This window comes from Tympanuchus pallidicinctus, unplaced genomic scaffold, assembly GCF_026119805.1.
Source record: "Tympanuchus pallidicinctus isolate F22 unplaced genomic scaffold, pur_lepc_1.0 scaffold3, whole genome shotgun sequence".
Taxonomy (NCBI): Eukaryota; Metazoa; Chordata; class Aves; order Galliformes; family Phasianidae; genus Tympanuchus; species Tympanuchus pallidicinctus.
This window is the reverse complement of record NW_026294747.1, coordinates 99,805,927-99,827,422: the sequence shown is the minus strand read 5'-3', so window position 1 is coordinate 99,827,422 and position 21,496 is coordinate 99,805,927. Positions and strand designations below refer to the sequence as shown.

Below are 21,496 nucleotides of genomic sequence, written 5' to 3'. Positions count from 1 at the left end.
AGAGAAAAACAAAGCTTGTGGCTCTCACATGGCTGCATTGGTGTTTTGCTCATGAGATGGGAGAAAGTAATTTCATTGAGGCACTCATGAGATCGGTTTTCCCAGTTCAAATTATGCAGGGAGACCTGAAGTCCTGGAGAAAAAAAGGCTGGTTTCTATCACTGTAATGTGTGTGCACTGGCTCCAGGCTTAGCCCTGAAATCTGTGGGATTGTTTGTGCTCGTGTAGACCTCTGATATTCTTCTGGGACTTGTGCATAGGTAGCTTCAGACTCATGAAACATATTAAGCAACTTCTTGGATTTGTCAATAGAGTCAGTAAAAGCCAGAACTTATGCTGCCAGAAAGAAACTCAGTGAACTCAGTGGGTTTGCACTGACTGGTGTTGGCATAGCTTACAATCCACAAGAAGAACCCAGTTGATTTGATTCCTGAAACAGAGAGAAATAATCTCTGGAAAGGAGACAGAAATGCAACTGTTGCTAACTAGGATGTCCTTATCAGCATGGTCCTTGAGTCATCCATCCTTGTTTACTGCAGCAAGATTGATGTGGTTCAAAATGGCACTTTGTTTTCATTATCTTATTTTCCTTTTTAAATCTTCCTTTCTTTTCCCTAGCAGGTGTTGTTTAACTGGCAATATGCTGGAAGAGGCTGGTATGAGGTTTGATGATATTTGCTGATTGTACAACTCACCAGAAGAAAACTGAGTAAAAACTGTTTAGTTGTAAGATACACTCCACAAATCAGTTGTGATGGTAACCACTCACCTATTGTTAGAGATTTCATGTCCCTTTTAACAAAAACAATTCTTCTGCTGTCATTTCTCTGCAACTAGGGAAAACTAACTCAACAAGAACAACAACATTTTGGACAACTTTTCTTTCTCTCAGGCTCACATTACTAAGCCCGAATGCAGCCCTTGCTGTTGCCAGTTGAGTTCTGGCAGATGGCTTTCTCTTGGAAACAGACGTCCAGGACTAAGCAGCTGCTGAGGAGAGAGCATGAATACTGAGACTGGGAATCAAGCACTGAATCTTTTGGAAGAAGTCACCCCTAAAGGCTGACTCGTTCTTTCTTGGAAGAGAGAGAGAGAGAAACAAAACTTCATACTGGGGACCAGACACAGAGTGAGTTCCCTACAAAGCCAGCCCAGTCCATGCTGCAGTTCATCCAGGCCTGCTAATGCTTCAATGGGGGCTTATCAGTCTGTTGTGCAACTGTTATCAGCTGCCCTTTCCAGTTATCCATTATGCAGCTAGAAGAAGTTGTGGAGAGCCTACCTGCTCAGCTATTGGATGCAGACTTTGTACAGCAGCATTTTAGACTATATGCTATAAAAAGAGCATGAGAACCAGTGTATGCACTGTTATCTGTGAGAACACTTCTTTGTTTTCTGGCTCAAAGCATGCTTCCTGAGGTATTCCTTGTGAGAAGACTCTAACTGATTTATTGAGAAGGCAAGTAATGGGTGCTACCGTGTGACAATCAATATCACTTTGTGGACATTCAAAAGCACCTTCCTCCAGAGCTGTTTGCCTCTGGAAGAGAGTGCTCAGGAATGTTTACTGTGGAAGATCTGGCCTGTGACTGAATAGCTCCAGCTTGGTATGGGAAAACTGGAGAATGATGCCATCTTGTCCTGTGAAAAACAGGATGCAGGTGAGCATCCCTGCTCCCTCTTACCTGCTGGCAAGGCCTAGAAGATGGGAACAAAGGAGTTTCTGCTGAGACCTCAGAACCAGGAGCTGCCACTCCAAGGAGAGCTGACTCAACCACTTTGGATTTGAGCTGTCACTCCAAAGAGCTGACTCGACCTTATTTATAAGTCGACTTATTTATAAGTTGGTACTAACATTGAAAAATCGTCGTCGTCAATGGAACAACAACGCCCGACGACCCACCGCTACTAAAGATCAGCGACTGAACTACGAACCACGCTGGATCCGTGGTGATGACTATTTCCCTCTTGCTTCCTACAAAGGCTCCTTGCTTCTATTTCCTATCTCTTCTATTGCCCTTGTCCCCTTTCCCATCTTCCTGATTAAGATTTGTAATAAACTGGTCGGACCAACATTTGAACCGTTGTTTCTTAATCTCATGTGGGGTACACATATATCAAAAAACCTCTCCCTCCTATAAATTGGACAAGACATCATGTCAAGGCAGACTACTGAAAGAGCACTGGGGATCTGAAAACAATTATAGATTTTCACATTCTGGGTAATCTAGATAGATTCTATCTTCTAGATAGAAGACACTGCACAGTGAGACCTCTAAACCACAGAGCACATCAGCAGTAAAATCTGGCAATGTATAGAGTTTTTCCAACACACCTGTGGCAAACACCTGCTGCATCTATGCCTGTCCACATTAAACCTCGACAAATCCTTCAGTGCCCGTGCTGCAGTGCTCCCAGCCCTTCCTTCCCATAGGTGGATCTGGACCTGTAACCACGTTTCTTTCCAGCAACAGCTTATACTTTCCAGGAAAATGAACACAAGAGGGATCAGCACTTCCCAACTCTGAAATGGGGGGAGAGCAGATAATATGGTGAATGAGGCACTCACCTCCTTACACTGTTTTGTTTCATTCAGAGTACATTTTAAACATACTGACTCAAACACAAATACTGTGTGTTTAATACCACATAGAGCCTCTCTGGGTAGTCAGAGAAGGAAAACTGTCAACTTTCTTCAGAGTAGAGCTGTGGGGCTGAGAAGAAGCCAAAATGCCACAATTAAGGGATGGACAGGCACTGGGTAAACAGCTGGCTCTGGGCTGCCATCAGCAGCCTGATGCACATAGAGTACAGATAGCAAATCAGAATCATAGAATAGCTTGAATTGGAAGTGATATTAAAGATCATTGAGCTCAAACTCTTTGTAGTGGGAAGGGCTGCTGGTCACAGATCAGGCTGCCTGGGGCCCCATCCAACCTGGCCTTGAGTGCCTCCAAGAATGGGGCACCAGAGCTTCTCTGTTCATATGTTTGACAATGCTTATTTCTTGTGCTTACGGTGTAATTTGCAGGTGCTGCTCACCTCTCACACATCTACTCTGCCCCTCTGAGCCATGCTCCTTATCCTCCGTATGTGGGATGCTCAACAGCAGCTTCAGTTTCCAGAATCTAGGCAAGTCTCTGTCTCAAGGAATACACTATGGTTAGTCCGTTTCTCTTTCTGCCCATGAGCAGTGGGCATATTCTGGCAGTCTATTAAAAATAACCGTTTGGGACTCCACAGAACAAAGCCAGGCACAGTCACAGGTAGCAGCTGGTCTGAATGACTGGAACTAAGGTATCAGAAGAAACACTACCTTCATCTGAAAAGGCTCGATCAAATCAATTAAAGGAAATTAATTTAGGGAGATAATTATAACAAGTAGCAGGAAAGCAATGGGAACAACATACCTGGGTCTAATCAGGGGCTCTGAAATACTTTTCATGACTGAGTCTTCCCAGCAAATCTATCTATGGTGAGGTCTGTGCGCCAAAGTGAAAGAGAAAAGGATTTCTTGCACTACTTTTGTTTCAACTTCGAAAAGCTGTTCTGAGTCTTAGCCTCTGGGGAATTAAGCCAATTATGCTGCAATCTGTCAAGCCTGTTAAGCATCTCCTCCTTTCAACAAAAGCCCTTTTCTGAGTGGCATCGGCTGAGTGAGGGAAGACTAACCAGGCAGAAGCAACAGCAAATCGTTCCTAACTGAGTAATGGCTGCCCTCCATGTTCTGCTGCACTTCCAATGGGAGGTGACGATCTTTTCAGAAGCAAATGCAGCTAAAACTAGAGAAGACTGATTAAAGCTTTTGCAATCAGATGTAGCAACACCTCTGAAGATTTTTTTTTTCCTGGTTAAATAAAAGATGCTGTAGTATAAGTGTGAAATTCTCTGCATTATTTTTCTTGGAAAAGAAAACCAGCCATGGCTGACTCTCCCAGTGTGATGTTCCTTAAGAAGAGAACACCTCTCCAATCAGCTAACATTCTCCCTAGCACTTTCAAACACAAAAAGATCCTGCTGATGAAAATAACTGCTGCTTGCTTGCATCAGTGCATAAAAAGCATACCTGCAGAGCTGCCCTGGAAGGCAGAAAGGTCATTGCTGCCTGAATATCCCAGTCCTTTTGTTTCACTTACTGCCCCCTACAGAACTCCACACCGAGCTGAGGCCTGAACCTTGTAACTGTGCTGTTCAGACCTGCACAGGGTCTTCAGGTATTGATTTGCAGGTTACTTGAGGCTGAGATCTGCCTTTCCACCAGTAAATGTGCCAACATGAGCTCGGCTGGATTCCTTGCTCAGCTGCATGCTTTGGGACGTGTTTTGCCTCGAAGTACAAGAAAGCTTTATGTACCTGTTATTTTTCCCAACATGAAGAATCGACGAGTCATCTTTTAATCTCCTATCTTTGTTAAAATAAACTTGACTGCATGACTCAGCAGAAGTGCTCAAACACTGCTGTGGATGTTTTCTGCCCCTCTCCATCGTCTTCATATATGTTCTCAGGCTCAGACCAACAGAATGCCAGGTGATGCACAAAAGACAGTCTGTCATCATCTCCCACCCTCCTATTCATACTTCCTAGTCCTTCTTCTCTACACCTTAGCAATGTCCATCAGCAAAGATTTTGTCTTACAAATGCTCATTCAGGCGCTGGTATTGTGTAGGCCCAAGGAGCTCTCTAGGAGTGAGGTAATTCTCCACTCTGCATCTGCTGCCCATAGCCAAGGAACTGGCCTCTCTTGGGTACATTTTGCTTCCCACCACAACCAGATTATCCTGCATGGCTGCCCTGCCTTCCCTGTCATTTCCCCATTACAAATTGTTATGCCATCACATTCTGTCAGTAAAGAAATTACGCTCCATTTCAGACCACTGATAGGAGCACAGAGTGCTTTTGGCCCCATTCCAATACTTTCAAACCCCCACTCACCAACCCCGGGAGGGAAAAAAAAAAAAAAAAAAAGAAATAAAAAAACCAAAAACAGTTGGATGACAATTCCCCACTGACAGGTAGTTTTTCAGCTGTCAGTGAGGAAGTCTGTGAGCCACTAAACGGGCGTCTCAGTGATACTGCAAACTGCTCATTTCTTCGTGCGGCTCATTGCTATTTCCATAGGATCTCAGGAAATCAATAAAGCGGGGTCATCTCAGCAGGAGCAGAAATTAGAATTGAGGTTTTGAGATAGGTGGTGAAAGGAGTGGGGCAGGGACTGTAAACCAATTTCTAGCTTAGCATGGAGATATCTGCTTGTTCCCAGCCACTGCTTCCTGCCCTTGTATGGCTTTCTTCCCCAGTCCAGTCTCTTCCCACCATCTCTGACCACCCAAAAAGCCATTTCCCCTGTGGCCTGGCAACTTGCCTCTTCCTCCTGATAGCCCAGATCTAAAAGAAACTCCCTTTGCTCCCCATCTTGAGACCTGCTGCATTTGGCAGTCACCACATCAAACCCACAGACTGTGAAATGGCATTTGAGAGAGCTACCCACAAGTCTAGAGGTGAAAGAACACTTAGTGCAAGTCTTTCTGATCAATCCATGCTTATTATTACCTATCATGCACGTCTATATGCACAGTCATTGAAGAACTCAGTCAACACACCTCTTGACATATCAAACTCACAAAGCATATCAGACTCAGACCTCATCTATCTCCTGGATTAGCTCAATTCTTTCATTATTACCTCATTTTCTTGCCTGCTCTCTCTATTGATGAAAATATGTCAATTTGTCCGATTCTCCAGCCAGTAGCTTTGAGTTTCTCTACTACAAACGTCTCTGACTCCCATACCATCTTCATCCCTGTGCACAAAATGCTCTCGTGAGCAAGGTGGTGCTTCCCGGAGCTGTGTAGTGCACATGGGCTTACCCGTGCTGATGTGTCCCACTGGTTTGCTCTTTTGCCATTTCCCTTCTCATTCATTTGCCCCAGCTGCCTGTCACAGCTTGTTTTTTCACTTCTACATCCTCTGGAGCTGCCGTGCTTGCTGAGCAGGTACACTGCTGGTGATCCAGCCTGGCTGCCTGCTCTGGGTAAAACCATAACGCAAAGCTTATACAACAAGAACAATATTTCAGAGCACACTGTTGCCCATCACACTTCTTCCTTAATTTCCCTTAATGAAGGAGTTCATATTTCAACAGGGACCATTTGCTGAAGGACGGAAGCTTTACCATCACATTAATGAATCTTAAAATAATGGCATAATTCAAACAACATCCACTCAGCCTGCTAGCAGATCAAGGGCTTTGTTCTGAATTGAGTTCAAATTCCTCACAGTGCCAATGCAATGAAAAGCACTCAGTCAGTTTATTAACATGAAAAGAATCATTCCTACTTCAGTATATCTTATTATCCCAGGAAGGAAATTCAGACAGTCTGCTCTATTATGTTTGATGGCTGATATTAAACTCATCAGACCCAGATGTAAACTCAGACACATTTAGCAGTGCTCCACTATTGCAGAGGCCTCACATTGTGCGATCCCTTCTTCACATTTGATTTGCTAGGTAGGAAGAGGAGCATGGCCTCCCCTCCTGTGCTCCCCAGTGCCCTGTTCTGGATAAAGTTGCAGGACTGACGGGATGTGCCCCAGCAATTCCGGCTGTGCGAAACCTCAGCCCAGCCCTGCCAGTCCTATCTGACGCTGCAAAGGCTGGCATGTTTAAAGTGCTATTAGTGCTTACACCAATAGTGGTGATTGAGGAGAAACCAAGCTCTGGATAGCCAGAGGCAACAGCACTGCTTATGCAAGGAAGGAAAAGCAGGAAGTCAAGACTCCAAGCAAGAGAGCTCTTTCAGAGAATAAATGCCTAAAGCTCACATCACCACCAAATGAGTTTCTGTCCTTCTTCCACAACAGATATCAAAATTAGTGGGTGTTAATGGGCATTTAAAGGCCAATGGACAATGGCACATGGTGTTTGAGAGTATGGTGTGCTTCTTTCAGGGCTCTGTCACTCATCAGTTATAGCCCCATCCCTACTGGGAACATACATCTACACTGCAGGACTGCTGTACTCGTTCCTGAAAAAGAAGCCAGGATATAGCAAATCTGCTGCTGACACACAGAGCATAATTGGAAATCTTCAGCCTAGCTGCTTGCTCATTAATAAAAACAGATTCATAATGTACCTGGCTCCTTCTGCCTGCTCCTGGGCTATAATTAGCTACTTGTGCGTAGGTGGCAGTAAATTGCTTCCAGTCTTCAGTGACAGTAACTCATAGCTGTGAGAAGGATGTGACAAAGGCATAAGGAATAGGGATAAATGGTTACAATGATACAGAAAGCAATAGCCCTTTGTACCTCAGCCCCAACTCTATCATTTGGATGAGACTACCTTGTTGGAATTATGGACAGATCATAGAATCATTAAGGTTGGAAAAGACCTCTAAGATCATCTAGTCCAACCATCACCTACCACCAGCATTGCCCACAGACCACGTCCCTCAGTGCCATATCCACACAGTTCTTGATCACCTCCGGGGATGGCGACTTCACAACATCCCGCACAGCAGTCCAGCAGTGCAGACTCCTTCTATACATGTATCAGCAGCACTGAAGTTTTACCTGCTGTGTGTGGCATTGCCCATGTGACATCCCACATTCCTGTTCCCACAGATCCAGGAAGAAGCCCAGAGTGGAACAGGAGAACCCACAGCTTGTGCCCAGGCACGGGGCAGCCAGGTTAGATACAGCTGTGGGTCCTGGGCAAGGCTTCAACCTCTCCCACGTCGTTCTGTCATTGCTGAGTTACAGCACAAAGAGCAGTGTGAGAAGGCTCTCTGGAGGTCACTGCTATTGATTAAATGCCTGAAGTAAACCCAGCTCAGCACAGATTGCTTTCTGAACTATGAATATAGCACACTGAACTACATCTAGAAAAGAGCTGATGCTGAGGGGAAGCAGATTTATGGGGAAAGTGCCATTCCAAGGGTTCAGCTGCTTACTTCATGCAGATTGTGGCTAAGGATTAACGCTCCTCTCCCTGGAAAGGTCCTTTAGTTTTAAGTTACCTTTACACACCTCTATTTCAGAGGTTGTTTCTGGAGCTGAAGGTAGATGGAGCACCCATGGGTGGCTCAAATGTGCACTGTTCCTGGAGTTCCCACAGCTAGAAATGGATTCCCATTTTGGCCTGAAATTCTCTTAATCATCCTTACCAGGCTCTGCTACCATACACCAGAGACATGATCTACACAAGGAGGTCTTGGGCTCTCAGGGAATATTTTCTTCTTGCTCTTGCACTGCTTTAATTGCATTGGTGCTTTACCACGGAGAAATATAAATTTTTGTGGATTTGAAAGCACCACCCATTATAATTAATGGGAATCATTAGAATCATAGAATCACCAATGTTGGAAAAGACCTCCAAGATTATCCAGACCAACAGTCTACCCACTACCAATATTTCTCCTCTAAACCATGTCCCCCAGTACAACATCAAAATGCTTCCCTTGAACACCTCCAGGGATGGTGACTCAACCACTTCCCTGGGGAGCCCATTCCAGTGCCTGACCATTCTTCTGGGGAATAAATTTGCCCTAACACCCAACCTGAATCTCTCCTGGCACAACTTGAGGCTATTATTGTATCATCTCAGGTTTCACAAATCCTTGAATTTATTGCCGAAAGAGAGAGAGGAAGAGAGAGAGAGAGAGAGGAAGGAAGGGAGGAAAGAAGGGAGGAAGGGAGGAAAGGAGGAAGGGAGGAAAGGAGGAAGGGAGGAAAGGAGGAAGGGAGGAAAGGAGGAAGGGAGGAAGGGAGGAAGGCAGGAAAGAAGGCAGGAAGGAAGGCAGGAAGGCAGGCAGGAAGGCAGGCAGGAAGGCAGGCAGGCAGGAAGGGAGGAAGGGAGGAAGGGAGGAAGGGAGGAAGGGAGGAAGGGAGGAAGGGAGGGAGGGAGGGAGGGAGGGAGGGAGGGAGGGAGGGAGGGAGGGAGGGAGGGAGGGAGGGAGGGAGGGAGGAAGGAAGGAAGGAAGGAAGGAAGGAAGGAAGGAAGGAAGGAAGGAAGGAAGGAAGGAAGGAAGGAAGGAAGGAAGGAAGGAAGGAAGGAAGGAAGGAAGGAAGGAAGGAAGGAAGGAAGGAAGGAAGGAAGGAAGGAAGGAAGGAAGGAAGGAAGGAAGGAAGGAAGGAAGGAAGGAAGGAAGGAAGGAAGGAAGGAAGGAAGGAAGGAAGGAAGGAAGGAAGGAAGGAAGGAAGGAAGGAAGGAAGGAAGGAAGGAAGGAAGGAAGGAAGGAAGGGAGGGAGGGAGGGAGGGAGGAAGGAAGGAAGGAAGGAAGGAAGGAAGGAAGGAAGGAAGGAAGGAAGGAAGGAAGGAAGGAATGAAGGAAGGAAGGAAGGAAGGGAGGGAGGGAGGGAGGGAGGGAGGGAGGGAGGAAGGAAGGGAGGAAGGGAGGAAGGGAGGAAGGGAGGAAGGAAGGAAGGTCAAATCTCTCCACTCATTTTGATTGCAACTGAATACATTGAAAGTGCAAAATGTGTCTTACTTTGATTTGGAAAATCAAAGCTTGTTTGATTGAAGCTCATTTTCACAAAACCAGTTTATATAATTCATACTTCAGACATTTTCAAATTTCTTTTACTTTCCTACAAAAAAGACATCAATCCTGAGGATCAGTATCTTTCTCCACATTCGCTCATCCAGGCCATGTTACACTTTTGGCTGCCAAACTTTTGATTAATTACTTAAAAAAACGTATTTTTCTTAGATGACAGTAATGGCACAACTTTTCTACCATCTCTTCTGATTACTAATGCAGCAATAAAATAAGTATTTTGATGTCAAAGAGTTAGATTCAGGTGCTGATGACACTAGAATACTGTCAATTTACTTTCTAAGAATAAAGCCTAAATAGCGCTTCTTTTTATTACAGCCTCTTAAGTATTTCTTTACATGGAAGAATTCTGGAAACCTGCTTCTTTTTGGTAGCTGAAAATTTAGTTCTTTACTGAGTTGACTCTCTGATGTTTGGCTTTGTGGAGTCTCTTCAGCCAGAACATTATTTTTGCCTTGCTGTGATGTTTTCCTTGATGCTTTGCTTTCATCCACAGGAAGAATCCTTGTTTGTAATTATTTCAAACATTCAGAACTAATTTAAAGTGGAAGCAACGCTTGGAAAGTGTAAAGGAAAATACCAACTCTTAAGAAAGGAAAATCAGAAGAGTGGATGTGACACCAACATAGCCCTGGTGTCCATTAAAAGGTAGTTGTTTATGAACAGAAATTGCAACAATTGATCCAAAGTTTCTGAAAAGTTGTACCCATCAGTCTTACTTCTATCATTGGGAACATGGAGGGAGACTTTTCTGAAATGCTTCAAGGACTTGGAAACAGCTGTGATGCACAGTTTCCCAAACTCATTCATGAGAGAATCACAGAATCATTAAGGTTGGAAAAGACCTCTAAGATCACCTAGTGCAGCCATCAGCCCACCCCCACAACCCTCAGTGTCACATCCACACGCTTCTTCAACACCTCCAGGGATGCTGACTGCACCACTTCCCCGGGCAGCCTGTGCCACTGCTGGGAAAGAGCCTCACTGCTCTTCCAGAGAAGAAATCTGTCATAATATCCAACCTGAACCTATCTGGCACAACTTGAGGCCATTCCTTCTCATCCTAGAGGGCTTCTTAATCCAAACAAACAGAGACAGAAGAAAAAAGTTTGTTCTCTTTTGATTATGTAAATTTACATTCATTTAGTTCAATTGAACTGATACTACTAAATAAGTAATAATATCTATTATTATCATATAATATTATATATAATATTATATAATATTATATATATAATATAAAATTATTAATGGTTTAATAATTAAATAGGTGAAAGAGTGGTCCATACAAAAGCATACGTGATGTGTTTTGAAGATGATTGGAACATATCCCCTGAGTGTCCAGGCTCAGCACCTGCCTCAGGCACTATGAGCAGATGGTGCCTGGTGTAACAGCCCTCAGCATTAAGCCCTTGTTCTGCTGATGCTGGTGGCTTGCAAGGTCAGGAGGTTTAAAATGCACCAAAGTAAAACCTATCTGTATGGGAACTGCTAAGTCAGGGCCTAAACCTCTGATTGATCACCTGAGGTGAGCCATGAGTCAGCCAGAGGAGCACAGGTGAAGGCAATTCACCTATGCTGCTGGAAGGGGTGGCGCCTGGCTGCATCCCTCCTAGACCTATTTAAGAGCTGGCTACCAGTGGGGAAGGATCTTGTCTGGAGATCTGCTTTGCTGGAGTTTTGTTAGTGAGCCCAGGATAGGGGTAAGCCTTCTCTTTATTCTCCTTTTGTTATCATAATCTGTTTTGTCAAACTCTCTTGTTTATTTCATAATTATAACATCTTAATATTCATTGATTATACACTATCCATACAGTATCTTGGAAAAATCAGCATTTGCTCTTTGGGTATAGAGGGCACACAGCATTGAAGCTCCAGGGAGCAGAAAATGGTCTAATGGCCCATCTTACTCTTCTGCCTGCAAACATTTTTTGTTAGTAGAAAAATACACCCCTTATCTGCAGGTTAGTGGGGGCACGTGGTCAGTCACTGTGAGCAGGGGGCAGGGGTTGTGTTGGTTCTAACAGGGCTACCATCAAAGGCAAACAGCCATGTCCTTGGGGAACTCCCTGATGGTGGTTGAAGACTTCAGGCAGGCCAAATACACTGAAATTTATAAAATGTCTTTCCTTTGGAATTTCTATAAATGGGTCAAGGGGGAGAACAATGCTCCTCTAGAGAAAATTATTCAAGGGCAGATCCCAGGATTTGTGGGATCCCCCTATTATGAGCTAGCGGCTATCACTGAAAAATGGGGTTCCTTACGCGTTATGGGCAGTGTATCCCCATATTGCATGGCAGATTACTTTCAGGGACTTCACAAGGACTTACTGATCACTAAAGAAAGACAACTGGCTGCCTCCATGGTGGCATGCTCACTATTAAATGCTTTAAATCATGAGGAAATAAGAAATAACACTTAAGAGAATGAAAATCAATTTTTGAAAGACAGTATTGAAAAGCTTGAGCAGGAACTTGGCATATTAAAAGGGAAGAAACCAAATCTACATCTTCAAATAGGCCAAGTTCGCAGCATTTCAATAAACAATGACCAGACTCCTGAATCAACAGACTTTGTTGATCAGGAAAACAACAAATCCAAACTAGGTCTTGAAAATCCAGTTTTGACCGATCCACTAGAAGTCCATCCTGTCATAACTCAGAAAACAAAGAAAGTACAGGACAGACCAGCAGGGGTGCAGCCTGATCAGTGGCCCCCTGCCCGGGCTCATTTACATGTAACAGGCTGGCCATACACGGCAACAGAATTGATGAATTTGGTACAGCGATTTCGGCAGAAGCCTAGAGAAAGTGTGCTGGCTTGGTTGTTAAGACTGGGATTCTGGGGCAGAAAGTGTTTTGGTGAATGGCCCAGAAATAGCCAAGTTGGCCACCATGACTGTCCATCCTGCTCTGAGGCAGAGGTTATATGCAGGTAATCAATATCTTGATGAATACCATTCTATACTAGAATGGTTAATGGTGGCCTGCCGTATGGTATGGTCGAATAAATCCGATATTCTGCTACATACAGGGATGTGGTCCTCCATGGAGGACCTTCAGAATTATATCTGTGAACTGGGTGTAAGGGAAGCTATCTATGAAGACACATTTGATGGCCCTGATATGGTCAAATTTTCAGCAGGGATGAAAGACTTGATTCTACAGCAAGCTCCCTCTCATCTCTATGGTACTTTAGCCTCTACATTAAATCCCCTGGTGGCCTCAGAAGCTGTAGTCCAGCAGGCTGCCCAGTTAGTGGCTGACCTGGGAGAAACAGAACGCCTGCGGACTAGGTGCAACATTCGGATGTTGGAAGAAGCAGAGGTCCTGCCGGTAAGTAAAACCAAAATGCTGGCTACTTGAGCTACTCAATCGGGACCCATAAGGGTCTCCTGAAAACAAATGTTTAATGATTTAATTTGGGCTGATGTCCAATTTGCTAAGATTGACTGCCAGCCCAACCATGTCCTTCTCCAGCTCTGGAGACAACTAAAGGACAATCAAAAATTTCAGAACTACCCTAAGAAATCAAGGGTAAGGGTTATAGAAAGAATACCAACAATGACATGGAACCTAGAAGATTTTATTGTTCCTAATAGGGGAAAAAAAAAAAAAAAAAAAAAAATGCTGCCTCAGGAGTCTTGGGCCACAATGCCTGAGCCACTGGAAGCAAAAGAATTGGCCATAGCACAAATTCATGGCGTGGCAAGGGATGTTAGTCCCCCTAGGGCCTCCAGACAGGACCGGAGGCCCTATGTAGAATTAACGTTTTATTGGTCCCGAAAAAATATTCAGAGAGTTATGGCATTGGTGGACACTGGAGCAGAAACCAATCATCTACAGAGATCCGACCACATTTGGTGGAGACAGAGTGATGACTGGTGGTTTTGGGGGACAGACTATTCCTGTCACCCAAACATGGTTAAAACTGGGGGTTGGGCATCTTCCACCCCGGGAGTACAAGGTATCTATTGCCCCAGTCCAAGAATACATCTTGGGCATAGATATTCTATGGGGTCTGGCTCTCCAGACAACTGTGGGAGAGTTCAGACTTCGGCAGAGATGTATCTGAGTGTTGCAGGTAATATTAAGAGGCCATGCAAAACGTGGGCCTGTTTGCCTGCCGAAACCATGCTGGATTACTAACGTAAGACAGTATGGACTCCTGGGTGGGCAAGATGAAATATCAAGAACAGTGCAGGCATTAGAACAAGTGGGCATTGTAAGACCTGGACACAGAGCCCATATAACTCCCCCATATGGCCAGTGCGAAAGTTGGGTGGCACATGGAGAATGACAGTAGATTGCAGAGAATTAAATAAGGTCATGCCACCTATTCATGCAGCCGTACCCAATATTGCCTCCCTAATGGACACATTAAGTAGGGAGATAAAAACCTATCGTGTCCTAGATCTAGCAATTGCGTTCTTCAGTATCCTAATTGCTGAGGAATTGCAAGATCAGTTTATATTTACGTGGGGAGGCAGGCAGTGGACCTTTCAGGTCCTGCCACAGGGGTACGTGCATTCACCAACGTATTGTCATAATCTAGTGGCACGTGACCTGGCTGATTGGAGAAAACCTGATGATGTTAACCTATATTGTTATATTGATGATCTCCTGCTGACATCTGACTCACTGGAGGCAGTAGGACAGGCAGCAGATTCATTAACTGCCTATTTACAACAGAGGGGATGGGCTATAAATCCCCAAAAGGTGCAAGGTCAGGGCCTGTCTGTAAAATTCCTGGGGGTGGTTTGGTCAGGAAAGACAAAAGTACTACCCAGTGCTGTCATAGATAAGGTTCAGGCGTTCCCAGTCCCTACAACATCAAAGCAGCTGCAAGAGTTTCTAGGTATACTGGGTTACTGGCATTCCTTTATACCTCACCTAGCGCAGCTGCTAAGGCCACTGTACAGACTCACAAAAAAGGAGCAGCTATGGGACTTGGGGAAAACGGAACAGGATGCTTTCCAACAAGTGGAACTGGCAGTTAAACAAGCCCAGGCATTGGGTATATTTGATCCTACCCTCCCAGCTGAGTTGGGCGTTCATATTATTCAAGATGGATTCAGTTGGGGCCTGTGGCAACACCAGAGTTCTGTTTGGACCCCCATTGGTTTCTGGTCTCATGTTTGGCATGGAGCAGAAGAAAGGTACAGTATGATTGAAAAACAGTTATTGGCTGCCTATTTGGCATTACAGGCAGTAGAGCCAATAACTCAAACAGCTGAAGGTATAGTCAAGACCACTCTGCTGATTCAGCGGAGGGTGAAAGATCTGACCCACCTTCCTAAGACAGGGGTGGCCCAAGCACAAACAGTGGCACGACGGGTCGCCTACCTCAGCCAAAGGAGCAGTCTGTCTTCATCACCTTTGAAAGAAGAACTCCAGAAGATCCTAGGCCCAGGGACGTATTACAGTGATGCACCAAAAGAAATACTGGTCACTCTACCAGAGAAGAGTCCCATTCAGGAGGGAAAATACCATATTCCTGAAGATGCCTGGTACACAGATGAGTCCAGCAAGGGGAAGCCAAGCAAGTGGAGAGCAATAGCGTACCATCCTTCCACCGAGACAATCTGGTTTGATGAGGGGGATGGTCAGAGCAGCCAATGGGCAGAACTGCGAGCCGTGTAGATGGTTATAACCAAGGAATCTGGTGATGGTGTCCTGAACATCTGCACAGATAGTTGTGCTGTGTACAGGGATCTCACTCTTTGGATTGCACAGTGGGCCACTCAGGAATGGACTATCCACGCACAACCGATCTGGAGCAAAGACATGTGTTTAGACATATGGAATACGGTCAAACACAGGACTGTATGTGTCTACCATATTTCTGGTCATCAGCCCCTACAGTCACCGGAAAACGATGAAGCCGACACACTGGCCCGAGTTCGATGGATTGAGAATTCACCATCTGAGAACATCGCCCGCTGGTTACATCAGAAGCTACGGCATGCTGGACAAAAGACAATGTGGGCAGCTGCTAAAGAATGGGGACTGCCCATACAACTACCTGATATCATCCAGGCATGCCAGGATTGCGACGCCTACTCCAGGACGAGACCGAGATCGTTACCCAAAACAACAGCCCATCTTGCTAGGGGACACAACCCTCTCCAGCAATGGCAGATCGATTACATCAGGCCCCTTCCTCATTCCAAGGGGGCAAGATACGCCCTGACCTGTGTCAACACTGCAAGTGGGCTACTGTAGGCCTATCCAGTACCAAGACCAAACCAGGCATATACCATCAAGGCACTCACTAAACTGATGACTGCCTATGGGACACCTCAGGTCATCAAGAGTGACCAAGGGACTCATTTTACTGGGCAGAAGAAAATAACAACGAATGGCAATTCCACCTGCTGTATAATCCAATGGGGGCAGGCCTCATCGAACGTTATAACGGTATTCTTAAGGCTGCCCTGAAGACAGACTCCCAGTCCCTGCAGGGGTGGACAAAAAGACTGTATGAAACCCTGCGGGACCTGAATGAAAGACTTTGAGACGGCAGACCCAGTGCCCTGAGAATGTTGCAGACGACATGGGCCACCGCTTAGGATCCAAATTACAGGCACTGATCATCAGGTAAGACCCCAGATTGGTAACGAAAATAATACTCTGCTCCCTGCCCCTGAGAATTTAGATCCGGGTACCCATAGAATAAAACGGCCCTGGAAGGTGCAGGTAGGACCCAAGTGGTGTGGCCTACTTGCACCTTGGGGGAGATTGTTGGAGGTGGGAGGCTCAGTAGTCCCTCCAGTAATAGATAGGCCAGTAATATGGCCTACTGATATTGTGGTCAATACTCCGATTTTCATTGCTAAAAGGACCCCCATCATGTCCCTGTGGCAGATCAGGACACCTCCTTTGGTGCCTGATATTGTTATGCAGCCACAGACATCCGGCCAGAAGGTGTGGTACAGGTGGCCAGGATGTGCCCCAGTACAAGCAGAAGTGTTGACTCAGGATAGAAATAAGGCCTGTATCTTGCCCTGGAGAGCAGACCTTCCCCTCCTGGTACCTCTGAAACATCTGTATTACTCCCTGTGAGACTTTGAGCCTTCAGGATCACTGGAAGAACAAAATGCCATCAAGCATTCCAGTGTTACTGTCAGGTCAAGTACAACACCCAGTGATGGTCTGCATGGGACTGATGGAACATAGAATGGACCTGCACCTCAGGACCTCATGCCTCCAGTCACGTCATCAAGCACTGGCCCATAAAGAACATGGACACTGACTGATCATCACTCGTCTTGAATTGTACCAACACGAGCGATGAAAACTGTATAAGCAGCACGATATAGCAGATCTCTGTATTAGGGAAAGCTTACCCTTTTGTCAATCTGACCATTGGTTCATGCCATGAAGGGGTGGAGTGTATGGGAACTGCTGAGTCAGGGCCTGAACCTCTGATTGATCACCTGAGGTGAGCCACGAGTCAGCCAGAGGAGCACAGGTGAAGGCAATTCATCTGTGCTGCCAGAAGGGGTGGAGCCAGGCTCCATCCCTCCTAGACCTATTTAGGAGCTGGCTACCAGTGGGGTAGATCTGCTTCGCTGGAGTTTTGTTAGTGAGCCCAGGATAGGGGTAAGCCTTCTCTTTATTCTCCTTTTGTTACCATAATCTGCTTTGTCAAACTCTCTTGTTTATTTCATAATTATAACATCTTAATATTCATTGATTATACACTATTCATACAGTATCTTGGAAAAATCAGCATTTGCTTTTTGGGTATAGAGGGCACACAGCATTGAAGCTCCAGGGAGCAGAAAATGGTCTAATGGCCCATCTTACTCTTCTGCCTGCAAACATTTTTTGTTAGTAGAAAAATACACCCCTCATCTGCAGGTTAGTGGGGGCACGTGGTCAGTCACTGTGAGCAGGGGTTGTGTTGGTTCTAACAGGGCTATCAGCAAAGGCAAACAGCCATGTCCTCGGGGAATTCCCTGATGGTGGTTGAAGCCTTCAGGGGATGCTCTCTATTGAACCTTCAGTTGTTTCCAGAGTGCTCTCCGTACAGATTGTAGGTAATTGCAGCAGCTTCACCACATACCATTTTGTATCTTCACTTTTGTACTAATGTATTCCAGGAGCACTTGAGAGAGTGCCTGTGGACACTAGGAAGACTTTTGAAGGAGGAAACACAAAATAAACTTAATTTGTGTTGGGTCTTGTCTCATCCCCTGTCCCATCCAGATTTACTGTCTTGGCTCCTGATCTAGATCTCTACAGTCTCCTTAACTGAACATTTTCTCTACTTTGCATCAGAGATAGCTCTCTGACTCCATGACTAACTAGACTGTAAGAATAATTCAGCTGTTTTCTAGGCTAGGTCCTTTTCTGGGAAGGAATTCCACTGCTAGTGATGCTGAGGATGATGCAGAGGTAACACACAGCAACTCTTTCTTCAGTGGCTTCCCCCTGCAATGTCTCAGTCAACTCCTTCGTGTACTCCTAGTGCTAAGTATAGCCTCCTAGAACAATAGCGCCTTCCAGATTGCTTTTTTCAGCTTATTATTATCAGCTGAAATACATTAGCCTGAATTCAGCTCAGGAGCTAATGGTGTCATCAACACTATCCAGGATGGACATTTTGGACCACCAGTGAAGGGCTGGCAACGTCATGAACAACAGTGATGGTGCTCGTTGCCTCAAAGCCGGGACCTGTAGATCTGAAGACCTTGCTGAGGAGCAAAAAGTCCCTATCCTGTGTTTCTCTCAGCAGTACCCTCCTGTGTTCCTGCCAGCACAACTATCACCTAGCAGCAGTGGGGTGGGTGCACAAAGCTAACTACATGCTTAAATGCTTCATGAATATAGAGCTCTCTTTGTCTCCTTTCATTAGGACCTTCCTGCTGTCTACTGCTCAAAGTTATGCTTGCACATCTAACATGATGTAAAATAATCCAAGCAGAGATCCGTAACAACACAACACCAAAGAACAATCTTTAAAAAGCCCATCTGCACTGACCTGGTAACATAGATCGGATTTTTTGTACATTAACAATTAACCCATATTTCATTCAGTGTAACTTTAATTGCCTCACAGATACACATTAGTCTATTATTCTACCAAATGATGCTGAGAATAACTTACATTTTTAACAATTGTAAAAACACACTTTCTATCCAAAGAGGTGGCAAGCACAAAGTAGTGTTGCTTTCTCTCATTGCATTATTATTGTGGTCTTATCCACACATGCCTGGCTGTCTCTTAGATATTACTTTTTAATCATCCACCCTCATTACATGTGGTGTTTTCTCCTTTTTCATTTTAAAGCACAAAGACAGAGAGAAGGCAATTAAAATTCAATAACGGTGCAATGCTTAGATGCATATTAAGTAGTCATTAGATAGTCTGGAGACTCATTGCCTTTGTGAGAGCTCTTTTTCTCACTCTCTGCAAATCTCCCTGGCATGCTATTAGCTCAAAACAGGTCTTGCATCATGAATATGAATCCAGACATGTTCATGAAGGGCTGCAGCAAAACCTGGGCACCTCCCTCAGATGCTAAGACCTGGAGCTAGATCTGCAAGTAATCCAGTGCCCACTTCCTCATCCTCACCCCAGCTTGACTGAGCAGCACTCCTCTCACAAACCAGCACTGATTATCAAGACTGCCTATAGCAGGATATGCCTCTCAGTGTCAGTAATTGACAAAATCAGGCTGCTGGGGAGTCCAGAGCAGTTTCCATCAGCATTAGGAGCCAAGTTCTTCCCTAAAGAACACTCAAGATGAGAAGACTCCAAAGCTCATTGGCAGGGGTAGGATGGTGGCAATATAGCACCAAGTGTCAGATGCCCAAAGGCATCTGGAGAATAATGCTCATCCTCACATGTGAGACAGCCTCTCTCCATAACAAGGATTGTTCCTGAGCTCTGAGTTTCTCTTGCTTTCTGTCCTTGCCCTGCGGATGGAGGAGAGGGGGACAAGACAGCACACACTAGGAAGGCCCCACAGCAGCTTTCTGGAGTTCAGTGGAGCTCACAGAGAGCAGATGGCACAAACCCCACTGCATTATTTAAGACTACCTTCATACTGCTGACTCTTGCTAGAAGTGAATCAATATAGCAGCCTCTGCCAGAAAAAGGAGGCTGAAGTATGGGGGGAAAAAAAGAAAATTGAAATAAAAACCATACTAGAGATGCTGAAGGAACACAGTACAGCCCAAGGGAATACCCATGGGCCATGGCACAATAAGCAGTCCCTGAGGGATCTGCAGGGATAAAGTTATCAAGGACAGAATTTGTCTCTCATTCTGTGATGAGATACATGGAAGAAGGGAGGAAGGTGGATGTTATATACCCTGATTTTACTAAGGCTTTTATTCTTTGCCAGTATGGTATATTTGGAAGTTCCAATCATACGGAATGAATGAACATACATCTAACTGAGTTGAAAACTGCCCATCTCAAGGCATAGCATCCAGTGGCAGCCAATGGAGTTCCTCAGGGCTGACCCAGGGGCCTGCACTGCTCAGTATCTTGTCAGCAACTACGATGGCCACAGATGAACTCCAAGCATCTGGGGATGTTACTAACCTAGAGGAGGTGGGTGAGAAGACATGCAGCAGGGCCTCACTGGCCTTGGTGAAGATAGAGGGCTGAGCCACTAGAAACGTCATAAAATTCAGGAGAAAAGCACCTGTCCTGCACCTGGGCAGCACTAACCTCATGATATGGCTGAACATCAGACTTTATAAGGAGGACTTATAGCTTGCAGTAGCTTCTAGGGTGAATATAAACTAGAAATTCATTCCATCATTCTGAGATTATATAAATTAGGAGGAACACGGCCAGCAGACAGTGAATTTAGTATTCATAACAGCTTAGATGAAGCTGCACCTGAATTAGGGTCCAGTTTCAGACCTCTCTCTCCCAAATAACATAGTATTCAGAGGAGCCTACAGGGTTTTCAGTTTATGACATGAAACAAGCACATGAACAAAACATGAAATCAAGTAAGTTTATATGCTTATTGTTCCTGAATCTGCTGCTTTTTTTTCCTCTTATCAGCAAATTCTTTCACTCTAGTGTACCAAAAGTTCAGTCTTAGAGGTAACGGTAAGCATCCTTTGCTGTCTCCTACCTTTTTCTTGCCTGTGTGTTTGCTCAATGCACCACCATCCTGGTTTGCGTGGACTTCAAGAGCCAGCAGTGGTCAGGGTAGGTTCATGCTCTGGCCCTGAGCACACCTCAGAGCAAGTCATCACTGGGCAGCACCCATAGAGCCAGGTCCTGTGGGAAGGGTGATCCTTTCCTGCACTGGAAAGGATTTTCAGACACTGGAAACCTCTGACAATTCATCTTATAGAAAGATGCCTTCTGGTGCCTCCTGAGGGATTATCTGGCAAGCCAGTCACCTCTAAGAAAGAACTGCTTGTTTTCTGTAACAAATATAATTGGTCTGCCTTCTAATCCACCTGTGGAAAAGATGCTGACAGCTCTATTTCTCATCAAAGAACTCAAATGTCCTTTTCCTCTTTACAGTCCAAGCACTCTTTTAGTAAGCTCAAGGCCCCAAACCATAAAATAATTACTTGCCTCACTTCCTTTCTTTGCAATATCTCTGCATCAAGTACTACAGTTTGTAGAGTCTTTAGGAGAGTCTATAAAAAAAGCAGCAAGGTTGCCTGATACTTGTGAAGCTTTTGGTACAAGTATGTAGGTCAAATGGGATCTTTTATGAAGGCCTATACGCAACAATCAAATATCTTTACATTCATTTTCTTACATTTATGTCCAGCTGCTCCTCTATTGCTTTATTACTAAAGATCCACAATATTAACAACAGGATTTTACTGGATGAACTTACCTCAGTGTATGGAGTGCATTTCATATATAAAAGGCAGGGACTCAGTCTTTTCTTCAACATAAGCCCTTTTCTGCAGCAAGCACAATAAACCTGAAAATTAAAACATGT

General features: G+C 44.9%; 1 protein-coding gene across 10 annotated transcripts in view; it reads right to left on the bottom strand.

The window, feature by feature from the left end:
• The window catches only part of NEK11 (NIMA related kinase 11), a 123,977-nt gene that overhangs the window by 13,120 nt on the left and 89,361 nt on the right, over positions 1-21,496 (bottom strand). For all 10 annotated transcript variants that reach the window (XR_008209645.1, XR_008209650.1, XR_008209651.1 and 7 more), the window contains one exon: positions 21,389-21,478. The gene's annotated coding sequence lies outside the window, so the exon portion shown is untranslated. The remainder of the gene's footprint in view (positions 1-21,388; positions 21,479-21,496) is intronic.